The following is an 8,097-nucleotide window of genomic DNA, read 5'->3' on the forward strand; positions in this document are numbered from 1 at the left end:
ATTCTCGTTCTCTAGAGACAGCTCTACTTACTGCCCTAGGCTTTATCTCTGTTCTGTACTGAAAACAAGGAACATCGCTATTGGTTTTGTACAAATTTTGAAGTCCATGCATTAAATGAATGCACTGCACTTTGACTCTGTTCTGTTCTCCCATTAGAAAATATGGAATATGGGGTCAAGTCGTAAACTTCGTGTAAAGTGCTAGCCACATTATTCTTGATTATTTTTTAAAAAAAATGTATTTTTAAGTGTGTCTGATCTTATTTTATCTTCCCATGATTTAGGCAAAATTGCAAATGGCCAAAGTTAGCTAAGTGCGAAAGCCTGATTCACGTCATAAAAAGGTGAATCCTTATCTATTGTCTTCTTACCCAAAGAAGGCTGGCAAAGGAACCCAACAGAAACAATGTTTGAAAGGCTTCAGAGAAGAAAGATTTGGGAACCGCAAAATGTTCTGTTTGTCTAGAGTTTCCTCACAATGCTGTTCTCCTCCTTTGTTCCTCCTATGACACGGGTTGTCACCCTTACATGCTAGTCAGCGCTTTTCCAATTGTCTCGAGCAAAACAAGAAAGCCTACACTTAAGTAACTTCAGTGGACAGTGGTTCGTAGATAATTCAATTATTGTTTAAGATGTGGGAGAGCCCGTTGAAAAGATGGAAATACCAGAACTTCTATGCCCGCTCTGTCGAGGACAAGTGAAGGGTTGGACTGTGGTAGAACCTGTACGGAAATATCTCAATAGGAAAAAGAGATAATACATGCAAGACAAGTGCTCTTTTGTTGGAACTTACAAAGAGCTCAAGAAACATGTTAAGGCAAAACACCCATTGGCACGACCTCGAGAAGTGGACCCTGTACTTGAAGAAAAATGGGAAAAACTAGAGAATGAGAGAGCGCGGGTGATGTAATTAGTACAATCATGTCATCAACACCGGGGGCTGTGGTATTAGGGGATTATGTGATCGAGCCATACTCTCGCGGTATCTACAGGGACGAATATGATGACTCTATTGATGATGGCTTCCTTCACCTGGACTCATCTGTTTGATTGCATGGCAGATTCATTGATTATGACCTATTTTAGGACGGAGGTTTCGGGATGCACCGTGCTTTCCGTGCAGCTTCCCCAGCAGCTCGATCTAGGCCTTCTCGCTTATTGGGGTCGGTAGGGCTATGGCGAATCCCCTGGGTCCGGGGACGTAATGGAAACCGATAATTTTGTGTGTTTACCCATACAAGGACTGGACCTTTACGTAACCGCACTTGAGAATAAGTAGATGTATTTTCAACTGCAGTCACATGGTGAAATTTATGGTAACATGATGTGATGCGGCAGGTATTGTAGGAGTAGGTCACTGGTAAGGTGGTGAACCCAAGGTATTTTGACCTTAGGTCCCATAGAAGGTAATTTGCAATCTATCATTTGGTCGTATGCATAGATCATTTGGGGGGCGGGCTTCATTTGACAGAATAAAAATTTAAACATTCTTTTTTATTACTATCTTTGCTTTAGAAGTTGGCAAGCAACGTTGTTGATGTCATTACATGTGGTTAAAATTATTTTTTTTAAAGTTCAAATATAATTTTATTATTATATTAATTTACAATTTATAAAAGATTAGATCATAGCTTTGTTGCTTTGGGTCAATTTTTTTTAATATTTAGAAGTTCAAGATTTTAAATAATTAAACGATAAAGTTACCATTGGGATGGGGTGCTAAACGATCCCTGAATAGTAGTGATGTTGGAAATTTGTGAGAATTATTCATTGAAAATATTTGTGTATCTCATGTTCTTTGCTATGTTTTTGATATTATAATTTGATTTATAGAACTCTCTTATTTTCATTGATGTGACAATAAGGAAATGAAAAGTGTAGGCTACTTTTAGGTATTTAAATTGTAGCTTAAATTAATTTTTGGCGCTTAATTTTTTTTTGATATAATTATGTGTCTAATGTTTTTCGTTGTTTTTTTAAATGATTTTGATGGTCATTGGCGCTTAAATTGCACTGATTGTCGTGAAAAGCGCCATGAAGGATCGTCGATTTTCTAAATTTCATTCGTTGTTTTTCGATGATTTTGATGGTTACAATTAGTCGTACGTTACACGATCGTCACTTTTGTGTTTCTCGTCCTGCTCCGATCAAAACCCAGTCGGTGGTGACCCTTTGTCGTTGTCGGACATGGGGGATGGGAGGGAGAGAGATGATACGGGAGTTTGTTCTTTTTTTTAGAATTTTTTAAAATAATATTTTTATTATTAAAAAATAAAAAATATATCGGTAGACAATTAAAAATATAACGAAAAAAAATTTATGCATATATTTTTAATGAAAAAATCTTTAAGCACAAGAAGTTAATTTTTTGTACAATTTAAAAACCTAAAAATGTGAGCCAAAATTTTACAATAGATAGATGCTCGGTTAGTTCCAGTGCAATAGGAATATACGAAGAATATGCTTACTTATTCTTTTTCAATGGTGTTGAAATGCAATTTGACGACATACGTTGGAAATGATCTGTTCAAGGACAGGATACTCGCTCAAGCCCGAATGCTTATTTAAAATCTCAAAGGTTTGAATACAAATATTACTAAAAGATAAACTTAGTATTTTGGTTGTACTTTACTAAATTTGCACAATTAGGGATTTCAATCCTCCGATTAGGAGGACTTCCCTAACCTTCGATGAAACATTCACACTACTATATTATTTTATTTATATACATTTACAATATATTATACTCATGCTAATCGCATGTACCATCTTATTATCCATGAAACTTTTTATGAGGTTGAATGAGGACTTATGTATTTGAGGTTGCATGTGGTTTGTTTACATCTCCTTGATGTGTTGTTGGGTTGTATTTAAGAATGATCATCGGTAGGGTATGATCAGATTTCTCGTCTACTAAAATTAGACCTGAAAATTAAATTTATCTACCTACATCTTATCTGATTTAAATTTAGGAGGGTTCCACCCGGCTCTAAACTGACAATTTTTTAAGTCAAAACTCGTACCCAATTCGATCAATCTAACTTATATATATTTATATATAAATTTATTTTTATTAAGTAAAATAAAGATCTAATTGAAAATATAAAAAATTATTATTTCAATTATTTTAAAATATATAAAAAAAATTATAATATTATATCAAATCAAATAGGATTTTTTCACCTTAAACTCTTGATTAGACCCAACCCCTAATTGCATCTACTTCATTTGAACTCCTACGAGCTGACACGTTCCTTGGATGATGTTATCTACCTATCTTTTCTCTGTTATATCGCTAGCATGTCGAACTTGTATGCTCTCTTCTACAACTTCACATCTTTCATTGATATTTGTGTCCATCTTACATTATTTTTAGCTGGTGTTAGGTATGGCTCATAAATATACTAGTAAAGAGGACAGGAGATGGAGCGGAGTGAGCGAAGCGAATATCAACTGTCCTTACAAAGAAAGTCTCGTTGTGGGGTTACGAATTATGTGGGTTGGGGGTGCGGGGGCGTAGCCCTGCGGTACAGTACATGGTTGATTTTTGTAATTATGTACCAGGGTTTTCTATTATAATAGAGATGTTCGCGAATTCGTGGTCAGGGTAACTTCGGATTATGGCAAACGAGGGTGAAGGATCTATTGGCGCAACAAGGGATCTTGAAGGCTTTGCACCTTCAAAGCCGGCGTCGATGGAAGATTGGGAAGAATTGCAGCAGCGAGCGGCAGGAACCATACGATTATGTTTGGCGGACGAGGTCATGTATCACGTCATGCATCTATCGTCTCCAGACGAAATTTGGAGGAAGTTGGAAAGTCAGTTTATGTCCAAATCCTTAACGACAAAACTGTATCTAAAGCAGCGGCTGTATGGGCTGAAGATGCAGGACGATCACGATTTGGCGCAACACGTGATGTCTTCAATCAAATCGTTTCTGATCTGGCTCGGCTTGATGTGAAATTGAGGATGAAGACAGAGCGATGATTCTGTTGTGTTCGTTGCCTCCCTCTTACGAACACATGGTGACTACTCTTACATGTGGGAAAGAGATTATCAACGTTGAGGATATTACTACAGCCTTGTTGACTTACAACCAGCGGAAGCAGAATGCAAAGGAAATCTCTCAAGCCGATAGCTTATATGTCAAGGGTAATCGAGATCGTGGACGGAAGACAGGGTCTGGGAAGCGGAATTTCATATCCAATCCAGGGAAAAGAATTCACTGTTACAAGTGCAGGAGGCGGGACATATGAAGCGACTGTCCGAAGTTGAAAAAGCAGACTGATGAAAGCGTGATGACTCATCCAAGTCTGTGAACGTGGTCGAGGATGATAATTCTGATTGCAGTGAGGTGATATGCTTCTATTTCAACGACACAATTGACGATGCTTGGATTCTTGATTCTGGATGTTCTTATCACATCACGCCAATAGGGAATGGTTTTCGACATATAGGCCGGTTAATTCTGGTTCGGTTTTATTTGGGTGATGATCGATGTTGCAATATTGTTGTATTGGGTGATGTCAGAATTAAGATGCACGATGGCTCCGTTCGGACGTTGAGTGGTGTTCGACATATCCCAGACTTGAAGAAGAATTTGATTTCCTTGGGCACTTTGCACAAGAATGGTTTTATCCCTAAGGCTGACGAGGATAGGGAAACCATTCGGATTGTTAAAGGAGCATTGACTGTGATGAAAGGCAAGATGACTGCAGGGAATATCTACAGATTGTTAGGGAGTACCGTTGCAGGTGGAGTTCACTCTGTTGAGTCCTGTGATAATACGACAAAATAGTGGCATATGCGTCTTGCTCATCTTAGTGAACGTGGTATGGCAGAATTACACAAGAGAAACTTGTTGCATGGTGTCAAAAGCTGTAAGATCAATTTTTGCAAGTATTGTGTTCTTGGTAAACAGACTAAAGTCCGTTTTAAGACTGCGAAGCACACAACTCAAGGGATTCTTGATTATGTGCATTCTGATGTATGGGGGCCTTCCACGACATCGTCTTTGGGTGGATCTAGGTACTATGTTACTTTTATTGATGATTTTTCACGGAAAGTTTGGGTGTATTTTTTGAAACAGAAATCTGAAGTTTTTGAGAAGTTCAAGCTGTGGAAAGCTGAGGTAGAAAACCAAACAGGACGAAAAATCAAGTGTTTGTGGTCTGACAATGGTACGGAGTACACAGATTCACAGTTCCTACAATTCTGTAAGGAGCATGGGATTCAGAGGCATTTTACAGTGCGCAAGACACCACAACAGAATGGTGTTGCGGAACGAATGAACATGTCATTGAATGAAAGAGCCAGATGTTTGCGGTTGAATGCGGGGCTTCCCAAACACTTCTGGGCTGAGGCTGTTAACATGGCGTGTTACCTTATCAATAGATCGCCAAGGGCATCGCTGGCTGGGAAAGTTGCAGAAGAGGTATGGACTGGTCATGATGTTAGTTTTGATAACTTACAGATTTTTGGTTGTCCTGCTTATGTGCATGTACCTGCTGATGAGAGATCCAAACTTGATGCAAAATCGAAAGAGTGCATTTTTCTGGGTTACAAGAAAGGTGTCAAAGGATTCAAGTTCTGGGATCCAATTGCGAAGAAAGTTGTGATTAGTAGAGATGTCGTTTTTGATGAACAGTCCATGTTGCAGCAGAAGCAAGACACGACAGTGGTGGATTTCGAGCAGTTTCCAGTTGAGAAACCAAAAACTTCTCAACCGACTTCTGGTGGTTCCACTACGGATGATTTGCAGGATTATAGTCTCGCCAGAGACAGGGTGAGACGGACGAATATAAAGCCTCCGAACAGATTGGGTTTTGAAGACTTGGTATCTTTTGCACTTATTGTTAGCAGTGATGATCCGATTACTTTTCATGATGCCGTTACTAGTCAGGAAAACGACAAGTGGATGGCAGCCATGGTTGAGGAGATGGAGTCTTTGAATCACAATCGCACATGGGAGTTAGTTCCCCTTCCTGAGGGTAAGAAGCCGATTGGTTGCAAATTGGTGTATAAGAGAGAACCAGCAGTAACAGAAAAAGAGGGGGAGAAGTTCAAGGCTCGTTTGGTAGCGAAAGGTTTTTCACAGCAGAAAGGAGTTGATTATGATGAAATCTTTTCTCCTGTGGTCAGGCACACTTCAATCCGAGCAGTACTTACATTGGTGGCTAGTTGGGATTTGCATTTAGAGCAGATGGATGTTAAAACTGCTTTTTTGCATGGTGATTTAGAGGAGCAGATCTACATGCGGCAACCTGAAGGTTTCACTCAACCTGGAAACGAGCATTTAGTTTGCAGATTGAAGAAATCTTTGTACGGGTTAAAACAGTCTCTGAGACAGTGGTATAAACGGTTTGACTCATATATGATCAAGATTGGCTACAACCGATGTGAGTATGATTGTTGTGTCTATGTTAAGAGCCTTGATGATGGTTCTTTTATTTTTCTATTACTGTATGTTGATGATATGTTGATTGTTGCGAAGAACATGGATGGTGTTATCGGTTTGAAAACTTTATTGAGTCAGGAATTTGATATGAAAGATTTAGGTGTTGCAAAGAAAATTCTTGGAATGGAAATTTGCAGGGATAGAGACTCAAGGAAACTGCGGCTATCTCAACGGGGTTATGTTGAGAAAATGCTAGAAAGGTTTGCGATGAGCAGCGCGAAACCAGTTAGCACTCCATTGGCGAATCACTTTAAGCTCTCATCAGAACAGTGCCCTAAGACAGATAAGGAAGCTGAAGATATGGCAAAGGTTCCGTATTCTAATGCTGTTGGCTGCTTGATGTATGCGATGGTATGTACTCGTCCTGATTTAGCTCATGCTGTTAGTCAAGTTTGTAAGTAGATGTCTAAACCTGGTAATCAACATTAGGAAGCAGTCAAGTGGATCTTTTGGTACTTAAAGGGTACTGTGGGACATGGAATTGTTTTTGGGAGTCAGCGGGATAATCCTTTGGTTGTAGGATATGTGGATTCAGACTATGCATGTGACTTGGATAATAGAAGATCTATGACAAGGTATGTGTTTACTCTTGGTGGAGGGCCTATTTATTGGAAGTCTACTGTTCAATCTGTTGTGGCTCTATCTATAACTGAAGCTGAGTACATGGCAGCGGCTGAAGTTGCAAAAGAAGTTTTATGGCTTACTGGTTTAGTGAAGGAGTTGGGTGTTCAACAATGTGGAGTTCAGTTGCTTTGTGATAATCAAAGTGCTATTCACTTGGCTAAGAATCAGGTGTATCGTGCTAGAACTAAACATATTGATGTAAGGTTCCAAAAGATCAGAGAGTTGGTTGCATCTGGAGAGCTTTTGTTTCAGAAGGTATATACTGATGAGAATGTCGCTGATATGTTCACCAAGCCAGTTACGACAGACAAGTTCAAGCATTGCTTGGACTTGTTGAATGTTTCGAGTTGTTAAAGAAGTAAGGTAACCCAACCCACATTGAAGTTTCCAAGGGGCAGGATATTCGCCATGGTGGAGATTTGTTAGGTATGGCTCATAAATATACCAGTAAAGAGGACAGAAGATGGAGCGGAGTGAGCGAAGTGAACATCAACTTTCCTTACAAAGAAAGTCTCGTTGTGGGGTTACGAATTATGTGGGTTGGGGGTGCGGGGGCGTAGCCCCGCGGTACAGTACAGGGTTGATTTTGTAATTATGTACCAGGGTTTTCTATTATAAATAGAGATGTAACCTAGACCTAAAATATCATTGAATAAAACTTCTAGCGCCGCCTAGGCACCGAGGACATAAGCACATTGTCGAACCTCGTAAAATTCTCGTGTTCTTTTGTTTTCTTTACCCGTTTTCTTCAACAGCTGGATTGGAACTACATGTGCTCACCTTGCCCTCCTTGAGCTGATATCCTCCTTGGATCGGAATTTGAGGTGATTAGAATTTGAGAACATGGTTGCATGTTTGGATTTTTTGCGATTTAATTGATTTTTTTCGAGAGAAAGATCGACTTTCATCCCACCAATATCAATGTACATGTAAAATAATAGTCGATTCGTGTTTTATTCATTTTAATTTAGGTGGAGAGCTATTGATCGACTAAATTATGGATGCAACGTGTAGA

General features: G+C 39.2%; 1 pseudogene; it reads left to right on the top strand.

Moving 5' to 3' along the window:
• The first annotated feature begins 296 nt into the window (after positions 1-296).
• LOC120145948 lies at positions 297-1,218 on the top strand (annotated as a pseudogene).
• The last annotated feature ends 6,879 nt before the right edge of the window (positions 1,219-8,097 follow it).

This window comes from Hibiscus syriacus, unplaced genomic scaffold (genome assembly GCF_006381635.1).
Source record: "Hibiscus syriacus cultivar Baekdansim isolate YM2019G1 unplaced genomic scaffold, ASM638163v2 tig00110895_pilon, whole genome shotgun sequence".
Classification (NCBI taxonomy): domain Eukaryota; kingdom Viridiplantae; phylum Streptophyta; class Magnoliopsida; order Malvales; family Malvaceae; genus Hibiscus; species Hibiscus syriacus.